This window comes from Diabrotica virgifera, chromosome 1 (assembly GCF_917563875.1).
Source record: "Diabrotica virgifera virgifera chromosome 1, PGI_DIABVI_V3a".
Classification (NCBI taxonomy): Eukaryota; Metazoa; Arthropoda; class Insecta; order Coleoptera; family Chrysomelidae; genus Diabrotica; species Diabrotica virgifera.
This window is the reverse complement of record NC_065443.1, coordinates 241,818,367-241,841,762: the sequence shown is the minus strand read 5'-3', so window position 1 is coordinate 241,841,762 and position 23,396 is coordinate 241,818,367.

The window sequence follows — 23,396 nt, the reverse complement described above, 5'->3', positions numbered from 1 at the left end:
AAAGTCAGAAAACATAAATCATATCTTAATAAGAGAGGAGAGCTTAAGACGGCTGTGAGATGAATAATTGCTTTTTCCAAGTTTAATTGAAATCACTTTTTGTCTCCCTTTTCGGCCGCCTTTTACTCAAATTAATTATCATTTCGCGAAATTTTCCTCATTATTTTATAGCAATGTCACTATCAATTCCCTTTTAAATCCAACATGTTTAATTAATATCCTGAGAAGATTCTCCTGTCAACGAAGTTTTTACTTTAAAACCGCTAAGTGGTACTAAACTCTAATTAGTTTTCAATTTTTGAATTGTCACTTTTGTTTGGAGCCTGCCGCGAGATTTGCTGAAGCTTGTTTTGTTGAAGTAGCGTCTGACCCTTTTATTTTGCAAACAAATTTGATTTAAAATATTGGATGGCTAAACGAAAATTAAATGCAAGATGGAACAAGCCACTGGACTTCGTAAGTTCTAGGTTTTCACCCAGCGTGACCGGAAGTAGAACTGGAGGTCAATATTTGAACTCTTCGTGCAACTTTGCGTCGATTGATATACTATTTCACTAATTTTGAGTCACTTATGCCAAAGTATCTGTCATAACTTTTTAACCAGAAATGACTTCAAAGACGGAACTCAATATTCGAGCTCGACTTTTCAATACGCAACGATTGATACAATATATCACATGTACTATTTCTGCAACTATTTTGGATTTTACCTTTTTGACCAGAAGTGATATAAAACCCGGAAGTATAATATATTTGGGACGTGATATAGATGAGACGTGAATTATAAATTGTAAAATTTCCTAATCTTCCTTAGTCTCAACATCCGTTATGGCTTGCAAATTTTAGAAGCCTCGGAGGTGTAACCAGAGAAGGTTCCCATTGTTTTTAATCTGGTAGAATGTAGAGCAACATTTTTAGTGTTGTATTATGTGCTGTTAGATTGAACACTTAGTCTTTTTATAATATATTTATTCCGTTTTAATAAGGCGCATCGAGTAATATATCGTTTGTATTATTTCGACGAAATTAAAACAATACAGTTATTGCTCTGCAATGGGAAGTCTTAGGTTAAATTTCCACTTTCAAAACAATCCTTGCCAAAAAGATTGCTCGAAACAGCGGAGATAAAAACCCTTCGAAAAGTCGATGGTAAGACTCTATGGAACAGAGCTAGAAGTTCAGATATACGAACGGAGATGCATGGTGAATAACATTAATGACTGGGTAATAAACAGAAAGAAGAATATAATGAAATGAAAAGACGATCAATGGAAAGACCACGAAAACGATGGAACGACAACTTACTAGAGTCACATTGAGAAAACAGACAGACTCATGTCTATACAAAAAGAAGAAGAAAACGAGAAGAATACAATCCTTGAGTTATATAAGCTCTCATTCGACACCTCGTTTGCCATTCTATCTGTTTTAATAACGCAGGAGATATACAGGGTGTCCCGAAAAGATTGGTCATAAATGATACCACACATTCTTGTGTCAAAAATAGTTCGATTTAACCTAACTTATCTTAGTACAAATGTGATCATAAAAAAAGTTACAGCCCTTTGAAGTTACAAAATGAAAATCGATTTTTTTCAATATATCGAAAACTATTAGAGATTTTTTATTGAAAATGAACATGTATCATCCTTATGGCAGGAACATCTTAAAACAAAATTATAGTGAAATTTGTCCACCATATAAAAAGTTTATGGGGGTTTTGTTCCCTTAACCCCCCCCAAACTTTTGTGTACGTTCCAATTAACTCATTATTGTAGTTATTAGTTAAACACAACGTTTTTAAACCTTTTTTGCCTCTTAGTATTTTTTCGATAAGCCAGCTTTTATCGAGATGCAGCTTCTTTTCTAATATATTTACATAAAAATTTTATGGGGGTTTCGTTCTTTTAAACCCGCCAAATATATGTGTACGCTCCAATTAAACAATTATTGTGGTACCATTAGTTAAACACAGTGATTTTTAAACACTTTTGCCTCTTAATATTTTTTCGATAAGCCAGTTTTTATCGAGATGCAGCTTCTTTTTTAATATATTTACATAAAAATTTTATGGGGGTTTCGTTCTTTTAAACCCGCCAAATATATGTGTACGTTCCAATTAAACTATTATTGTGGTACCATTAGTTAAGCACAGTGATTTTTAAACGTTTTTGCTTCAAAGTATTTTTTTGATAAGTCACCTTTTATCGATATGGGGCTTCTTTTTCAAAATATACCTAAAAATGTAAATTATAAATAAATTTTCGGATTATTAACAGGTCTCTATAATCGTATTTAACCCCATACAAATATGTGGTGGATTCGAAAATTATTCAAAATATATCGATAAACACTGGCTTATCTAAAAAGAACTAAGCGCCAAAAAGGTTTTAACAAGATTGTTTTTAACGAACGGTGCCACAATAATGAATTAATTGGAACGTACACAAAAGTTTGGGGGGGTTTAAGGGAACAAAACCCCCATAAAATTTTTATGGTGTGCACAAATTTAATTTGACTTTTTTTTAAGATGTTGCTGCCATAAGAATGCCCCATGTCTATTTTCAATAAAAAATCTCTAAAAAAAAATAAACTAAGTTTTCAATCTAATGGCACATAAAACAACATCCAAAAATGTCATTCTACATCCCACCAGACTGAAAACAATGGGAACCTTCTCTGGTAACACCTCCGAGCCTTCTACAATTTGCAAGCCATAACGGATGCTGAGACTAAGGAAGATGAGGGAATGTTACAATTTATAATTCACGTCCCATCTGCTCAGCGTGGTAAAGTTCCAACGAGAATGGTTCCCTTCGTACTCCAATGGGAGTAAACATAAATCAAAAATGAATAACCATTTTCAATTTCGTTGCAACACGAAACTACAGCCGCATCATTATTCTAGTCCAATCAGAGAGTGCAGCAAGCACATCTACTGGTTTCGAAACTTATTAGTCTCTCATCTGGAGGCACATATGCTGCTCTCTCTGACCCAACTAGGACAAACCCCGGCGTGCAGTCACGGATTGCAACGAACGAAATGGCAGGGATGCCCTAGCGGCAACTGGTATCAAAAAACTAAGTTTTCAATCTAATAGCACATAAAACAACATCCAAAAATGTCATTCTACATCACACCAGACTGAAAACAATGGGAACCTTCTCTGGTAACACCTCCGAGGCTTCTACAATTTGCAAGCCGTAACGGATGCTGAGACTAAGGAAGATGAGGGAATTTTACAATTTATAATTCACGTCCCATCTGCTCAGCGCGGTAAAGTTCCAACGAGAATGGTTCCTTAGTCTCAGCAACCGTTATGGCTTGCAAATTGTAGAAGCCTCGGAGGTGTTACCAGAGAAGGTTCCCATTGGTTTCAGTCTGGTGGGATGTAGAATGACATTTTTGGATTTTGTTTTATGTGCTATTAGATTGAAAACTTAGTTTTTTGATAGCAGTTGCTGCTAGGGCATCCCTGCCATTTCGTTCGTTGTAATCCGTGACTGCACGCCGGGGTTTGTCTTAGTTGGGTCAGGGAGAGCAGCATATGTGCCTCCTGATGAGAGACTAATAAGTTTCGAAACCGGTAGAGGTGCTTGCTGCATTCTCTGATTGAACTGGAATAATGATGCGGCTGTAGTTTCGTGTTGCAACGAAATTAAAAATGGTTATTCATTTTTCATTTATGTTTACTTCCATTGGAGTACGAAGGGAACCATTCTTGTTGGAACTTTACCGCGCTGAGTAGATGCGACGTGAATTATAAATTGTAAAACTCCCTCATCTTCCTTAGTCTCAGCATCCGTTATAGCTTGCAAATTGTAGAAGCCTCGGAGGTGTTACCAGAGAAGGTTCCCATTGTTTTCAGTCTGGTGGGATGTAGAATGACATTTTTGGATGTTGTTTCATGTGCTATTAGATTGAAAACTTAGTTTTTTGATAGCAGTTGCCGCTAGGGCATCCCTGCCATTTCGTTCGTTGCAATCCGTGACTGCAGGCCGGGGTTTGCCCTAGTTGGGTCAGAGAGAGCAGCATATGTGCCTCCTGATGAGAGACTAATAAGTTTCGAAACCGGTAGAGGTGCTTGCTGCACTCTCTGATTGAACTGGAATAATGATACGGCTGTAGTTTCGTGTTGCAACGAAATTGAAAATGGTTATTCATTTTTGATTTATGTTTACTCCCATTGGAGTACGAAGGGAACCATTCTCGTTGGAACTTTACCGCGCTGAGTAGATGAGACGTGAATTATAAATTGTAACATTCCCTTATCTTCCTTAGTCTCAGCATCCGTTATGGCTTTCAAATTTTAGAAGCCTCGGAGGTGTAACCAGAGAGGTTTCCCATTGTTTTCAATCTGGTAGAATGTAGAGCAACATTTTTAGTGTTGTATTATGTGCTATTTGATTGAAAACTTAGTCTTTTTATAATATATTTATTCCGTTTTACTAATGCGCGTCGAGTAATACATCGTTTGTACTATTTCGGCGAGTTTAAAACAATACAGTTAAAACACTGCACTGGGAAGTCTTAGGTTAAATTTCCACCTTCAAAACAATCCTTGCCAAAAAGATTGCTCGAAACAGCATAGACGAAAGCCTTTCGAAAAATCGATGGTAAGACTCTATGGAACAGAGCTAGAAGTTCAGATATACGAACGGAGATGAAAGGTGAATAACATTAATGACTGGGTAATAAACAGAAGGAAGAATATAATGAAATAACTACATAATATGTCAAATGACAACAAATAGAGTAGTAAGGACAGCGAGAGATGGTTCTCCAATAGGAAGACGATCAGTGGGAAGACCACGAAAACGATGGAACGACAACTTACTAGAGGCACGTTGAAGGAACAGACATAGTCATGTTTTTAAAAAGACGAAGAAGAAAAAGACAAGATTACAATCCTTGAGTTAAGCTCTCATTCGACACTTCATTTGTAACGCACGAGATATATTCGCGGAGAGACAGACGGACCGACAGCAAGGTATGAAACAGGAAGTATATTATTTGTTTCCGTCTTGCTAATGCGCGTTGAATAATACAGGGTGTATCAAAAATACGGGTCGTAAATTTAAACACATATTCTGGGACCAAAAATAGTTCGATTGAACCTAACTTACCTTAGTATAAATCTGCACATAAAAAAAGTTACAGCCCTTTGAAGTTACAAAATGAAAATCGATTTTTTCAAATATATCGAAAACTATTAGAGATCTTTTATTGAAAATAGACATGTGGCATTCTTATGGTAGTAGTATCATTAGAAAAAATTATAGTGAAATTTGAAGACCCCATAAAAATTTTATGAGGGTTTTGTTCCTTTAAACCCCCCCAAACTTTTGTCTACGTTCCAATTTAATTATAATTGTAGTACCATTAGTTAAACACAATATTTTAAAAACTTTTTTGCGTCTTAGTACCTTTTCGAAAAGTCAGATTTTATCCAGATATTTTGAATATTTGTCAAATCCACCACATATTTGTATATGGTAAAGTACGATTATGGAGACTTGGTAATAATATGAAAATTTATTTATGATTTACATTTTTAGGTATATTTTGAACGATATTAAAAAAGAAGTAATATCTCGATAAAACGTGCCTTCTCGAAAAAATACAAAGAGGCAAAAAAGTTTTAAAAAGACTGTGTTTAACTAATGGTACCACAGTAAAAGTTTAATCCACAGAGAACGACAGTTCTCACCAGTGGCGCACAACACCCCTACAAGCGACACTATATATACACGAAATTTTCGATTTTCTAAACCTGACTGAATTGAAAATTGGGCCAAATCCCATCTTAAAGTTTAGGAAAAGACTCGTCCATCCATATGTTACCTGTCCATTTTGGTCCAAGGGTGTGGATTTTACGGCCCTTCCCATTTAAAGCCTGTTTTTCGTTCTCGTCCCCAAAACTCCCAAAAATTTCAAAAATTTAAGCCCGACCTTTGCGGCTTCTGATAGCACAGATCATTACCTTTCCAGCGCATGTTTAATTTTGAAAATCGGTTATACCATTCAAAAGTTATCGAGCTCAGAAATATGACTCAATTTTTATTTAAAAAATGGAAACGTTTTTTGACATAACTCGTATAATATTGACAAAATTTGACATCTGATAGTTGAATTATAGAATTTACATCATGCAGAACTTTTTATAAAGAATAACTTTTTTTCGTAAAATTAGTAATAAAAAAGTTTTACATGTTAAATTATCCATAAGTAGACACGTTGTAAAATTTTAAAAATTAGGTAACCCTCATTCAGAGCAGGCTTTTTACGGGAAACCCTATAATATAATCGTATTTGCAATTAATCAGTGCTTATTTTTATGTTTTGTTATACCTGTTTATACCTGGCAACCCCATCGTTTTGACATGATAAAAATAGGCACCCCTGTGTTTACTTATCCTATAGGCTTTGCGCTTACCGATAATGTTCAATTTTTTTGTTAAATACGACAGTCAAATTTATAAAAAAGAGTTATTTTTTAATTATTAATTAATACTATAATATTTATACTTACTATTATACTGACTATAATTATTATAGTCAGAACAGGATTATATCAGGCACCCCGTGCTTTTTATAATGTTTAACATACTAATTTACATATCAAAAAAATTTTAACCATTAAACAGATCGGTGCAATTCGACCTTCTATCGGATCTTAGCCTATAGATCTTTTTGTTTGGCTAAAATATATTCATAAAATGGTAATCAAATTCCATTATATATATTTCTTCTTTCTTCCTAGTACTTCTGCACTTGTGTTGTTTTATTCTATTATTTATTTTGCCCATTATCATGATCGGCTTATTCGCACCTTTGTTGAAGATGAATTTTTTGGCTTCCAAGTTACAAAATTTTAAAAACTTTCTACCACTGGATGACAGGACGATTTATATGTATTTGCTTTTGTTCCTCAAAATTAATAATCGATATTTAATTCATAAAGCAGCGTTTCTCAACGTTTTACCATTTGCGTCCCAATTTTCCATAATTATTTTCACCGCGGCCCCCCTCTCGTTTAATAACAATATATCTATGCAATAATAATAAACCTTAAGCAGCATGAAACCTAATAAACTAAAAAGACATTGGGAAACGCTTCATAGTGAGTACATTAACAAACCCCGAGGATTCTTCGAGTTAAAATTAAAATGGCGTGAAAGCAAAAATTAGTTTTAATAAAAACTTTGACTGTGAATGAAATAGCTTTACTTGCCTCTTATAAAGTCTGATATTAAATAGCCAGATCTAAAAAGTCTAACACTATTGGTGAATATCTTATATTACCAACTGCCATCAAAATTGTAGAAACTGTGTTTGGAGATAATTTTGCTAAAAAATTGGGATGTATACCTCTATAAAATGATACTGTTGCCCGCCGAATTGGTGATATAGCTGAATATGTACAGGATCAGCTAATCAGGAAGTTGCGTGAAAAGCTCTTTTCGATTCAGCTTGATGAGGCAACAGTAACAGTAGCAATAAATATGCTCATTTTATTGCCTACGTTCGATTTTGTGATGGCAGATCAGTAGTAGAACTACTTTTCTGCAAACCAATAGAATTGATAGCAAAGTCGCTTGAATTATTTGCTGTTAAATGATTATATAAATGAAGCAAAAATAGAGACACTGTATGATCAACAGAGAAGCTCTGGCTTAATATTGTACTAACTACGGTTGTAACAATAGTTAATTATCTACATAAAAATGAGACCTTTGAAAACTAGAATCTTTTCTGTACTTTACAAAGACATGGATGCAGTACATTCAGCATTATTATTTTATTGTGAGGCAAGCTGGTTATTACGTGGGAAATTTTTACAACGTGTTTTGAATTAAGACATGAAATCGCCATTTTTCTAGAAGAAGAAAAGAGGCCGCAAGCATAGATGTTTCACGATGGTTTATTTTTGATGAAATTGAGTTTCTTAGTTGATATATTCGAGAAACTAAATATTTTGAACTTACAACTTCAAGGGGCAAATACACATATATTTGATACGAATGATAAAGTTACCGCTTTCTGTAGAAAATTGAAATTGTGGAGCAGAAATTTAAAGCAAAAAACCTAGAAATATTTGAAAATGTGGATGAATGTTTTAAAACTTATCAGGCTGAAGTTGTGAAAAACCACGTGAAAGTTGTTTTTGTAACCATTGAAAATCATTTAGCAATGCTGACAAAAAATTTGAAAAGATATTTTTTTGCCTACGACCAATTAATAGGTACCTAATAGTTATGAGCGGGTCGGGAATCCGTTTCAAATTACACCCGAAGAGCTCTCTACTGCAGAAGAACAAACCTTCATAGACTTCACAGCAAATGCCCAAATCAAGAAACAGTTTAATATTAGAGCCCTCTTTGAATTTTGGGCAGGGGTAAATGATGAGTTTTCTGCACTGAAAATCAGAGTGTTCCGTATACTATTACCGTTTTCACCATCCTATCTTTGCGAAACAGGATTTTCCGCGATGGCTGCTTTAAAGACCAAATATAGATCGCAGCTTAATATAGAGAAAGAACTGAGAGCGTCTATTTCTAATATTACACCCTGTTTCGATAAGCTTTGCTCTGCAAAACAGGCCCAAGGATGTCACTAATTTACATTAAAGTTGTTGATTTAGTATTCAGTGCTCATTACTATGTATAGCTCCTTGTTCATGGGTATTTTATTTTTTGTTTGTCAGAATTTTGTTTTGCTTTGATTTTAGTAAATTAGTCAATGTTTTAGGTGTTTTTTTTTATATTTTCACGCCCCCCCATTGCTAAAAGCGCGCCCCCCTAGGGGAGCGCGCCCCACAGGTTGAGAATCACTGTCATAAAGTAATATGTTCTTAAGTATAAATAATAAGTTTGAGTCTATAGACGTTGCATTTTTCTCTATTCTAATTTGCAAAGTACATAATATAGTAAGTACATAATATAGTGTCACAACACTTGCTTATATATTTGACGCACTGTCCGTCAACGTGTTAAAATACATTTTTTAGAGTCATTTTCACTAAACTTTTACCTTCAAATCCATTCTGATTCTGTATAGTATTGATATTTCTTTACTCGGATCGTCTCTTATCATTCTGTTTGTATTTCATTATATTTCAGGTAATATTAAGAACGTTTGCTCTCTGTAATTATTTGTTTTCAGTTCATATTTAATACGTTTAGGGAGTAAGGCGTAGAATGAAAGCTAATTACGTTTATTTTGCACAAAAAATATTGGCAATCCTAATGTTATATCGTCTTTGTGTGTTTATCTTTTAAATATTAAATGTTTAAAACTGAGGCAAGCTAAAAATAAAATCACAAAAAAGGTACATACCAAGAAATTACAAAGCCAAGTTAGTATTTTAAAATTGTAAATTGTATTTTATGTTTTAAATAATAACTGAGTTAATAAGTTGAGAAAAAATTACACACAACCAAGCTTACATTACGGTGTCATCTGATAGTTTTTATTAATTCAAGCTAATTAAAAAAACCCACATGAAGGGTTACATGACAGAACGTTTTCGAAATACTAATTCCATCATCAGTGCTGATTACCTAAAATAAGTATAACCTATTTAATTAAGGAAAACGTGAATTAAAATTCTGACTTAGGTTAAAAATTGCAAAATGGAGGGTGATTGATTAGTGGGGTAAATAAAGTTCAATAGATCCGCTATAGTAATAGTTAAAAACAAAAATTTTAGCCACCTTTAAGCTTCACATTACAAAATTAGTTAGAATGTTACAGGGTGTTCGATAACATAATTGCAGACCAAACTTATGTTTTTTCAAATAGAACACCCCATATTTTAAATTAAATTCGAAATTCTGTTAAATTCTCCATCACAAAAATATAAAGGTTTGTTATTTTATACAGGGTATTTACAAAGTTATAACCAATTTTATATGAAAATCGTAACAAGTTCAACTCCCTGTATAAATAAAAATAAGCAAAACGGCAATGGTTTATTAATGCCGTATTTTTTTACGTAATGTCAAAATTTTCAAGAATGATTGATATTGCTAATTTTCTTTATATCAAATACAGGGTGAGTCAAAACGCAAGTACATTATTTTCTCAGTAATTTTAAATGGAACACCCTATATTTTATATCACTATTGAAAAGTACCATTACCGTAATTTAATTTTTGGATAACATTCCCTATATGTAAATTTATTAGTTTTCGAGATATTTTCATTTTTCAATGAACCAGTAGCGTGGCCACCCAAATCACCAGAATATAATAAATTTGACTGATTTTTTTTGGTTACGTTAATAATAAAGTTTATAAAACACCTCCAACAACAAGGGATGAGAAGAAAAATAGAATACAAAGTGTATTTCGATGTGTTAATTTACAATTGTTTCGTAGAATGAGTAGCTCATTCAATGATCGTTTTTAGGCGTGCATAAATGTGTTAGGAGGTAATTTTGAACACCTTATGTAATTAAATATTAAAAATATTTTATTAAAAGTAGCTTCTTATTTTTTCAGACATGCTTTTTTTGCAAAATATATTACTGATAAATTATTTTTCGTTCTTCATTCGTTACATTGTAATATTTACATACAAAAGTAGTGTTTAATCGTCTTCACAAAATTTTGTATTTAGTGTTTGTGGGTTTTTTTGTTAAATTTATTACTAATTTTCTTTCTTTATTTGTTAAATTTACATAAAAAAGTAGTTTTCAATTGTTTCAAAAATTTTGCATGTTGTGGTTTTGTTTTTTTTTTTGTAAAATTTATTACTAATAAATTATTTTTATTTTTTCATTTCCTACATTGTTACACTGATTACCGGACTGATAATTAATCAGTAATCGTCAATTATCAATTCAGTCATGGCTTACTTAAAATTTAGATATATTTAGACACCTAAAATAATTTGCTCCGAAAAATGAAAATACATATCTCGAAAAGTAATAAATTTAGACATAGGGAATGTTATATAAGAATTAAAGTACGGTAATGTTACTTTTCAATAATGATATAAAATATAGGGTGTTCCATGTAACATTACTGAGAAAATAATGTACTTGCGTTTTGACTCACCCTGTATTTGATATTAAGAAAATTAGCAATGACAATAATTCTTAAAAATTTTGACAATAAATAAAAAATATGGCATTAATAAAATAAACCATTGCTGTTGTGCTTATTTTTATTTATACAGGGAGCTCAACTTGTTACGATTTTCATACAAAATTGGTTATAACTTTGTAAATACCCTGTATAACATAACAAACCTTTATATTTTTGTGATGGAGAAGTTAACAGAATTTCGAATATAAAATATAGGGTGTTCTATTTAAAAAAACGTAAGTTTGGTCTGCCACTGTGTTATCGAACAACCTGTAACATTTTAACTAATTTTGTAATATGAAGCTCAAAGTTGGCTACAATTTTCGTTATTAACTTTTATTGCTATCTATTACTACAGCGGATCTATTGAGTTTTAACCCACTAATCAATCACCCTGTATATGCTAAAAACATTAATTTACATGCGTGAGCCACCAAAATATTTGGGTAAAAGACATGTACCGGGTGTCCCAATAAGAATGGCTCTCGGCCATATCTCAGGAACCGTTTATAGTAGAGCTTTGAAATAAAAAATTTTATAACAAAAGTTGCCTCAGGAAAATCCTGGAAATTATTTTGCTGCTAGCTTTACGGTAAAGCTAGCAGCACCCACTCTATATCTCGGCAATGAAAAGAAGTACAGGGATCATTTTAACGGCATATTTTATTGCTATTTAATTGCTCTTGATTGGTATACTAACCAATCCTGAAAATCTACCCCATCATCCCCTAGCGTAAAACTCACCCCCAAAAAGATGATGAAAATCGAAAATTCAACCCTAAGGAATTAATTGCTAATTTATTGCTGATTTATTACGGAAAGAAAAAATTTATTGCTGTAGCCGTTTCCGAGAAACAGTGGGTGCTGCTAGCTTTACGGTAAAGCTAGCAGCACCCACTCTATATCTCGGCAATGAAAAGGAGTACAGGGATCATTTTAACGGCATATTTTATTGCTATTTAATTGCTCTTGATTGGTATACTAACCAATCCTGAAAATCTACCCCATCATCCCCTAGCGTAACACTCACCCCCAAAAAGATGATGAAAATCGAAAATTCAACCCTAAGGAATTAATTGCTAATTTATTGCTGATTTATTACGGAAAGAAAAAAATTATTGCTGTAGCCGTTTCCGAGAAACAGTGGGTGCTGCTAGCTTTACGGTAAAGCTAGCAGCACCCACTCTATATCTCGGCAATGAAAAGGAGTACAGGGATCATTTTAACGGCATATTTTATTGCTATTTAATTGCTCTTGATTGGTATACTAACCAATCCTGAAAATCTACCCCATCATCCCCTAGCGTAAAACTCACCCCCAAAAAGATGATGAAAATCGAAAATTCAACCCTAAGGAATTAATTGCTAATTTATTGCTGATTTATTACGGAAAGAAAAAATTTATTGCTGTAGCCGTTTCCGAGAAACAGTGGGTGCTGCTAGCTTTACGGTAAAGCTAGCAGCACCCACTCTATATCTCGGCAATGAAAAGGAGTACAGGGATCATTTTAACGGCATATTTTATTGCTACGCAATTGATCTTGATTGGTATATTCACCAATCCTAAAAAGCTACCCCATCCTCCCCTAGCGTAAAACTCACCCCCAAAAAGATGATGAAAATCGAAAATTCAACCCCAAGGAATTAATTACTAATTTATTGCTAATTTAATACGAAAAGAAAAAATTTATTGCTATAGCCGTTTCCGAGAAACAGTGGGTGCTGCTAGCTTTACGGTAAAGCTAGCAGCACCCACCCTATATCTAGACAGTGAAAAGTAGTACAGGGCCCATTTTAACGGCATATTTTATTGCTAATTAATTGCTCTTGATTGATATATTAACCAATCCCGAAAAACTACGCCATCATCCCCTAGCGCAATATTCACCCCGGAAAAATGATGAAAATCGAAAATATAACCCCAAGGAATTAATTTCCAATTTGTTACGGGAAGAAAAAATGTATTGCTGTAGCCGTTTCCGAGAAACAGTGGGTGCTGCTAGCTTTACGGTGAAAGCTATACCTCGGCAAGAAAAATGGGTACAGGGTCCATCTTGGCGACCAATTTTATTGCTAATTATTTTTAATAATTCTGTCAAAATTCCGTCCTGTCAATTCTATAAATATTCTGGACGCTACCGGAGAAGCCCCTGTAACGAAAATAATAAACAAAAACCAAAAGTGGTCAACGAAAACACCACGGTTTACACTAGAGGTTAAATAAAACTGTCACCAAAAAAAAGAAAGCTTTCCTAAAATATAGGTCAGAAAAAACGAATGAATCATATGAAAACTATAAAAGAGTAAGAACTGAAACTCATCAATTGGTAAGAAAAACAATAACAGATTATACTGGGAAAGATTCACAAAAGGACTAGAGATGGATTTCTATGGACAACAGAAACAAGGCGCTTCATAAGACAACAAAGAAGCGAAATGAAAGAACTAGTTGAAATAGAACACATAAAAGGGGATACATGGGTGGCCTTCCTGACAGAAATTCTTAAAAAAGAAAACGAAAAATCTTTACTAGAAACACCAAATAAAATCAAATACCAAATGAACTCTTATAATGTGGTGGTGTACAACAACTGCAACTTCTTATTCATAAAATAATCGCCACGAACAGAATACCAGATGAATGGAGAAGAGCGATCATGCTGAGGTTCTTCAAGAAAGGAGATAAGAAAGACCCCAATAAATATCGAGCAATAAATCTTTTAAATACAACACTCAAATTGACAACAAAAATTATAGCGACAAAGATAAATGAACGAATAACTCTGCAAGAGGAACAGCAAGGATTTCGGACAGGAAGATCATGATGCACGGATGCAGTTTTTGTAATGACAAATAAAAGAAAAGTCGCTGGAATATAATAAATCAGCATATATTATGTGGCTGATAGATTTGGAGAAAGCGCTTGATAGAGTGAGAATTCGGAACGCGACACATTTACTATATGAAAAGGGAATATCACTAGATTTAGTAAAAACCATTGAGAATATAACGATACATTTTTTATGTTGTTCTGAAGCTATTTTCTTGTGGCATTTTTAAAATTTTAACTATTGATAATGGGAAATAAGCCACAATATTATTAAAAAATGATTTTTATTAAATTTACTAAAATGTACCATATGTATCTGAATTGCCGATATAAATGAGTCAAATTAAATAAATTATTAGAAGAATTTTTTTACTAAGCAACAACATTTTTGTTTATGTTAGCAGTATTTTGTATTTTGACAACGGCACCCGATTTGGGCGTCGAAACCTTAATAAAAATCATATTTTTAAAAATATTGTGGCTTATTTCCCATTATAAATAGTTAAGATACATTTTTGGCGAATCATGTTTTTCCATTAAACAAACGCTCTTATTGTTTAGAAGGTACTGCCGGAGTCTTGTAAGCTTAGACATATTATGTTTGAATTAATTCTAGGCTTACTACACTTTGGCAGTACCTTCTAAACAATAATAGCTTTAGTTTAATGGAAAAACATAAAATGTCACTTACGTTACTTTGCCAAAAATGTATTGATAATATATATGAAGATAGCATAGCTATGGTAAGACGTAAATGAAAACTAATACAACCTATCAAGTATGAAACTGGCATTGGACAACGAGATTCGCCGAGCCCATTAATATTTATTCTGATAATGGATGAAATAATAAAGAAAGTTAAAAAAGAAGAGGATATAGAATTGCAGAAATGGAAATAAAGATAATATGCTACGCCGACGACGCCATAATAACAGACGAAAATGAAGATAACCTACAAAGATTAATTAAATAATTCGAAGACATGGCGCTCATATACAAAATGGTGATCTCAACAAAGAAAACTATAATCGATAGTGATATCAGCGGAACCGAGACGATGTAAACTGGCCGTAAATAACAAAATAATAGAACAAGCGATGGAAACGGAATATTTGGGAATAAAACTGTCAAGCTACGGAAAAGTGGAAGAATAAGTACAAAAACAAGTGAACATGGCAAACACAGCCAGGATGCCCCAACAACACAATCTGGAGAAACAAATGCCTCACACTCACAACGGAAACAAAAACCAGAATATATAAATCACCAATAAGACCGATAATGACGTACACAGCGGAAACAAGAGCAGATACGGCAAAAACACAAAGACTGCTGGAAATATCAGAAAGTCTTACGAAAAATAACAAACCATACTCTAAAAGACATAGTAAGAAGTGAAGAAATGCGAACGAGATGTGGTATAGAAGAAATAAACATGTGGAAACACAACATAGGAAGAATGACAGAAAATAGAATAGTGCGAATAGCAAGAGGCAAATCGCCAAATGGAACAAGATCATTGGGACCATCGAGGAAAAGATGGTCAGACAACGTTAATTGAGGCTAAAAACCGAAGTAAAACAGACATTGAGCCTATTTATAAAGTAAAAAGAAGAAGAAGAAGAAAATTACGTCTGTTCCTTGCGCTTTATTGTTTTTTAGTTTCTTTACTATTTGAAGTACTTCTTCATAGCCCGGATTTTCAATTTGCTGCTCCGCCGTATTATATTATCTCGTTTTGATCATTTTCATTGTCTGCATTAGGTTTTCCTCGAGGTATTCTTTCATTATAATTTTTTGGTTCTCTGTTAGTAGTTCTCCGTCGTTGTCTTTGGATATCGCCAATTTTTGGCTAAATGACTGTGTGCTTTCTTTTATTCTTTTGTAGAATTTTCTGCTTTCGTGTCTGTTGTTAAGCTCTAGGATTTCCTGTACTTGTTTTTTCAAAGCCTCTCTTTTTTTTCTTCTGCATATTCTAGTCGTTTGTATTCTCGTTTCGTTATAAATTTCTCTGACATTTCTTGTCTTTCTTTGAAGTTGGTTAAGCCTAGCTTGCCTTTTTTCCCCTACTGCAGTTCTGAATTCATCATCATTTCATTCCACGTTTCTTTGCCTTTTGGCTTTTACGACAGTTTCTTCTGAAGATTCCATTAATTATTACTGTTTTTATTAATTATTGTCTATTCCTCCTCTACAGTTACCTTCCTCTCTGATTCCGTTGAGTTTGATTTAGAGAGCATTTTGGTATTCTTGTCTTTATTGGTCTCTCTTTATTCTTTTATTTTTATAGGTCCATTATCAAAACTGAAATAAACGGCTAAGCTTAATAAATCAAACTAAGACATAATATCTACCGAAATAATATATTTCCCAAAAGTATTTATACTTTTGGGATGACAAGGCACATTCAATGTAATTTGCTTATGTATAATATGATACCATGAACGTGGGAGTCTAATTATTATTTAGTTAACGGCACGTCCGGCGTCCGTGAATCATAAAATGCGATCATTAAAATTTTATTTTTAAAAACGCTGATTTGAAGTTTGTATATTTATTGATTGAAAATCGATATTTACTATAAAATAGCACTGGACGTGGTAGAATATACGTATTACCATTTTTTGGACAGTAAATAAAGTTTTTTTTGAGTTTTTTGTTATAGTTCTATGCCTTTTATCAATTCCCCTCCTTCCGAGAAACAATCGGTAGACGGGTATGCAATACTGTGTAGCAAGTATGAAGCTAAAATATTTTTTGTTTTTTTTTTGGAAAAGGGTAGAGCAATAAATTGCATTATTCACCTTTCTACTGACTGCACCAATGATTAATAGAAACCCTGTATCAAGGGGTCTTAATTACTAAATACATAATTTTTGCATAATGGAACGTTGTATATGCGGTATCAGTAGCCAGCGAGACCTGAGAATACATACTACATTAATACTACTGTTAGTAATCACCAATCATCTGTAATAAAAATATTTGTCATTATTTAATAGTTGCCATTATTATTAATTTTATAATATACTATACTATATAATACTATTATGTAAACAGTAAACACTTGCAAGTTGCAACAATAAATTGTTTCTTGGCATAAGATTTCAGAAATAAATTATGGTAGGGGAGCCCAAGCGGGGGTTTTTGCAGTTACTCGAGCGTGTCAGATTATCATATGGGGAGAAACCTTGTACCCTGTAAATGTACCTCTACCATATATTGGCTCTTAATACAGGGTAGCTCGTAAAGGGGGGGGGGGCGAAAAAAAATCTATCCTTAGAAAAACTCCAAATCATCAGATTAAGATAAGGTAAGTTAAGTACATGCAAAACGATTGTTGGAAATGGAAAATTAAATAAAAAATGGAAAGTCACCACTAAAATGGAAAACTCTACTTAAATTTTTTTGGTTTTAGGACCTACTCTTCACAACCCAGTAGATCGCCAAAGCGCTCGAGTGACGGCACATTTAGCATACTTTCCTCCCCTACTATTAGTAGGTAATTAATACCTCGCATTTCACTTTTCAGGCTTTGTAGTTTTGACCGATATCTCGACTTTTGGAGTGAGTTTTTTGCCAGGGTGAGGATTAATAGGGTACTTTTACTAATATAATAAATGCCGCTAAGATCGGCCCTATAATAGTCCTTATCATTATCAAGAATAGTCGAGATATACCTATGATTGTTTTTACCGTAAAGTTGGCATAACTATTGCTTCTTAGAAACGGATACAGCAATAATTTTTTTCTTTCCGTAATAACTTAGCAACTAATTCCGTGGGGTTGAATATTCTAGTTTCATCATTTTTTCGGGGGTGAATTTTGCGCTAGGGAATGATAGGGTAGTTTTTCGGGATTGGTTAATGTGTAACAAGAGCAATTAACTAGCAATAAAATATGCCGCTAAGATGGGTCTTGTACTCTTTCCCTTACCGAGATATAGCTTGGGTGCTGCTAGCTTTAGTGCTTCTAGCTTTACCGTAAAGCTAGCAGCACCCACTGTTTCTCGGAAACGGCTACAGCAATACTTTTTTTCTTTTCGTAATAAATTAGCAATAAATTAGCAATTAATTCCTTGGGGTTGAATTTTCGATTTTAATCATTTTTTCGGGGGTGAGTTTTGCGTTAGGAGATGATGGGGTAGTTTTTAGGGATTGGGTAATATATCGATCAAGAGCAATTAATTAGCAATAAAATATGCCGTTAAGTGGGCCCTGTACTCCTTTTCATTGTCGAGATATAGGGTGGGTGCTGCTAGCTTTACCGTAAAGCTAGCAGCACCCACTGTTTCTCGGAAACGGCTACAGCAATCAATTTTTTCTTTCTGTGATAAATTAGCAATAAATTACCAATTAATTCCTTGGGGTTGAATTTTCGATTTTAATCATTATTTCGGGGGTGAGTTTTGCGCTAGGGGATGATGGGGTAGTTTTTCGGGATTGGTTAATTTACCAATCAAGAGCAATTAGCAATAATGGGTTGAATTTTCGATTTTCATCATCTTTTTGGGGGTGAGTTTTACGCTAGGGGATGATGGGGTAGATTTTCAGGATTGGTTAGTATACCAATCAAGAGCAATTAAATAGCAATAAAATATGCCGTTAAAATGATCCCTGTACTCCTTTCCATGGCCGAGATATAGAGTGGGTGCTGCTAGCTTTACCGTAAAGCTGGCAGCACCCACTGTTTCTTGGAAACGGCTACAGCAATAAATTTTTTATTTCCGTAATAAATTAGCAATAAATTAGCAATTAATTCCTTGGGGTTGAATTTTCGATTTTCGTAATCTTTTTGGGGGTGAGTTTTACGCTAGGGGATGATGGGGTAGGTTTTCAGGATTGGTTAATATACCAATCAAAAGAAATTAAATAGCAATAAAATATGTAGTTAAAATGATCCCTGTACTCCTTTTCATGCCCGAGATATAGAGTGGGTGCAGCTAGCTTTACCGTAAAGCTAGCAGCACCCACTGTTTTTTGGAAACGGCTACAGCAATAAATTTTTTCTTTCCTTAATAAATTAGCAATAAATTAGCAATTAATTCCTTGGGGTTGAATTTTCGATTTTCATCATCTTTTTGGGGGTGAGTTTTACGCTAGGGATGATGGCGTAGCTTTTTAGGATTGGTTAATATACCAATCAAGAGCAATTAAATAGCAATAAAATATGCCATTAAAATGATCCCGGTACTCCTTTTCATTGCCGAGATATAGAGTGGGTGCTGCTAGCTTTACCGTAAAGCTAGCAGCACCCACTGTTTCTCGGAAACGGCTACAGCAATAAATTTTTTCTTTCCGTAATAAATTAGCAATAAATTAACAATTAATTCCTTGGGGTTGAATTTTCGATTTTCATCATCTTTTTGGGGGTGAGTTTTACGCTAGGGGATGAAGGGGTAGCTTTTTAGGATGGGTTAGTATACCAATCAAAAGAAATTAAATAGCAATAAAATATGTAGGTAGTTACAATGATCCCTGTACTCCTTTTCATTGCCGAGATATAGAGTGGGTGCTGCTAGCTTTACCGTAAAGCTAGCAGCACCCACTGATTCTCGGAAACGGCTACAACAATAAATTTTTCCTTTGCGTAATAAATTAGCAATAAATTAGCAATAAAATATAGTCTTAGTCTGAATTTGGTCTTATGAAGTGGTGCTGCTGACTTTACCGACATCATACTAACGCACGTTTTAGGTCATTAAAATGCGCGTTGGCATGTGAACAAACTATCTCAAATAAAATGTATGTTGTTGTAACCGCGCTTTATAAAAACGCTCGTTAAGCGCCTGTGATGAAAACGGGGCCTTAGCTCATTCCCCATATCTTCCAATGATTTTTGAAAAAACTCACACTCTTTCGTCATGTAAAATTTTAAGTTTTCAGCATGGAATTTTAATTCGAAATTTGGTAAAATTTCGGGAAAACTTTCGGCAGAAAATATTTCTTGGGGATTTTTTGGCCGGGATTTTTGTGGGGATATTTTGTCCAAAAAAATTTGTGGGGATTATTTGTCCGGGATTTTTGTGGGGATTTTTTGTCCGGGATTATTTGTCCGCTTATTTTTTGTCCTAGCTTCTTGAAAAAACTTAATAAACCTATCCTTCTAATCTTTCCAGATTTTTAGAGTACCTATTCTTTTTTGAGAACCATTTCCGGAATTGAAATCGAAACGGCAAACATTAGTAATTGGAGCTCAATCTCATTTAAACATAATATTAAATTTAGAGACGCCACATGAAAGCAGTTTACCTTGATATGTGAGTAATAGTAACGCTCTTCAATACCTTCCACCAAACTTGACTATCATCAATTCGCTGGGACTCCCCTTACTCGCACACGCATTCCTTTTTTGATGACGGCACGATTTAGAATTTTCTTGGAATCCCCTTTGCCTACGCCAAACACATAACGCAACATTTTTCTCGTCCGTTTCCACTGTCGCCATGACACTTCTTCGGAATTACGAAACGTGACCCAAAAAGGAGGACTAATATCGGGACAGTTTTGGTGTGTATTGAAAATATTACAGTGGCGACATAACTTTCCCTTGATATTTACAGCACGCGCTTGCTGCTGTAGCAGAGAGGAAACTTTTTTATGTTTGTTGCGAATATTAAACGAGAAAACGTGATAGGGTATTTGGTTTTCATTTATAGTCTGAAGACAGCTATCTGGCTGACACTTCTGACTTTTTATTTATCGCCGCTCGTGATAAATGGAAATTGAGAAAGTCATGAAATGGGCATAGTTTGTTTTTAGTAGGAACGACTTTAGGTGGATGAATATATACATGTCTAGTACAATTTATTATCTGTTCACACTGTTTTCTACTTTTATATCAAATATACCCTTGCTCTAAGAATATAAGCACTTTTTGTTAAATTAGTTCATTTTTACTCCCATTAATATTGGATATCTCTTTTCTTTCTATTTATTATAAGATGCTTAAGAACATTACAATCTGATGAAATAATATGATCAATGAGCAACTTATTTCTAATCTAAGTTACTACTAAAAACTTAAGACTAAGGAAAAACTTACTATACATGTTGTTCATGACCCTTGGCAAAATTTTCAATGGTTTTGTTAACAGTATCCACGTCCAGGTCCCTATGGACATCACTGTTCCTATAGAGCGTTGACAATGCTCCTTAGCACTTTGTTTTGGAATCTCTGGATGATGTCCAAATTACGGTTACTAGTGCAGCCCCATAGTTGGATACCGTAATATGTTCATATAGGTTTTAGAATATGTTTATACAAAAGTATTTTGTCGTAGATTGACAGAGTGGATTGTCTTCTCAACAGCCAATATATTTTTTATACCTTATGAAGCCGTTCTCGTTTCTTTTTCACATGGGTTCTCCAGCGTAGCCTATCGTCTAATGTAATACCCAAATATTTGGCGGTATCGGCATATGGTATATACGTTATATATTATATAAGTTAACAGGAATGTATTGTTTTTTCTTGTTTGTTAAATTAATATGCACTGACTTCAAATAATTTAATTTGATTAGCCAGCATTTAGTCCAGTTGCTAAGTCTGTTAACAGAAATGTGTAGTTTTCTTTCTGCTTCTTTGTGGTCTTCACCTACGGCCAATACGGCAGTATCATCAGAAAAGGTAGCTACTGTGTTTTGATCCACTCCAGAGATATAACTATGGTATAATAGGTATAGGACCGGTCCTATCACACTACCTTGTGGTACACCTGCATTGATTTCTTTTAGTTTGAATAAGAATGACGGGGAAATTACAGGATAACAACCCCTGATGCTTAATCATTTCTGATAATATAGTGAAAGTGTTGGTAGGAAATCATCATTATCAGTGGCATCACGAATCGTTATGAGCCAAAGCTTTCTTCAGAATAATCTTTTATTTACCACTGTCTCTGGCAAGTCTTCTCCATGCTCTAACTCCAATAGATTTTAAATTGCCCTCTAAGTTGTCTTGATACCTAAGTATTGGTCTCCCTCTGGCTCATTGTCCAAACAATCCTCTTCGTTCAAAAACTTTCCTGAGTGTTACATCTTCTCCTTGCCTGATTACATGCCCCATATTTATACAGGGTGTCTACAAACTCTCCCGACAAACGAGGACCGGAGATTCTTCAGATAATTTTAAGACAATTAAACCCATTTCACCTAGTCCGAAAATGCTTCCTGAGGGAGCTAGAGCTCTTTGAAGATGGCGCCTTGGAATTAGTTTTTCTTAAATATCTCCAGAACACTGTTATTTAGAAAAATGACAAGAGGTACGCTTATTTATCTTCCAGAGATAAATCGATTTCATCAATTACGAATTTCAAGTACCGCTCATAAGCGCTCCTTTTGGGTAGTGCAACAGTTAGTTCATCGCATAACTTTTTTGTCTTTAACTTCTAAGCATTTTTAATACTCGATTATTAAATTGTGAGGTATTCTAGTACTAAAAAGTACTCTTGCTTTAAGGCGGTTAGATGCACCGTTTTCTATAAAAATAGATTTAAAAATATTTCGTTTATTGATTTTGAAAAACATTTGAAATTTTTTTCCAAAAATACGGTGTATTTTACCGACTTAATGTAAGAGTAACTTTTAGTACTAGACTACCTCATAATTTAATCATCAAGTGTCAAAAATGATTAAAAATCACAGACAATAAGTTATGCGGTATAATAACTGTGGACCTACCCAAAACGGACGCATATGACTCGTACTAGAATTTCGTAACTAAGAAAATCGATTTATCTCTGGAAGATAAATAAACGTACCAGTTTTCGTGTTTCTAAATAGTTTTTTTTTTAACATTTTTTTTCAAATTCAACAAACGAAAAATTTTCCAATCGATTTTTCTCGAAAACGGTGCAACCTACCGACTTAAACGAAGATTACCTTTTAGTACTAGAATGTCTTAAAATTTAATAATCCAGTACAAAAGATGCTCAGAAGTTAAAGATAAAAAACTTATACGATAAAATAACCGTTGCCCTACTCAGAACGGGTGCCTATTACCGTACTAGAAATTCTTAATTGATGTAATTGATTTATCGCTGCAAGATAAATAAATGTACCAGTTTTCGTTTTTTCTAAATAGAAGTATTCTGGAGATATTTAAGAAAAACTATTTCCGAGAAGCTATCTTCAAAGAGCTCTCTCTCCCTAAGGGTAAAAACATGCCGAAGGTACATGGATGTGCGCGGTGTAGGTCGCGATCGCGGTCGCTACATCGACATCAAAACAAACCTTCATTTTCTTATGAGATCGCACATACCAAGGATGTGTCACCCGTTCACCCTCGCGATCTTGCATCGCGGTTTACAGCGATGTCGATGCCAAAACAAGATACGGAAAGTATCTTCGGCATGTCCTACACCGCGCTCATCCATGTATCTTCGGCATGTTTTTACCCTTTGGGAGCATTTTCGGACTAGGTGAATCGGATTAAATTGTATTAAAATTATTTGAAGAATCTCCAGTCTTCG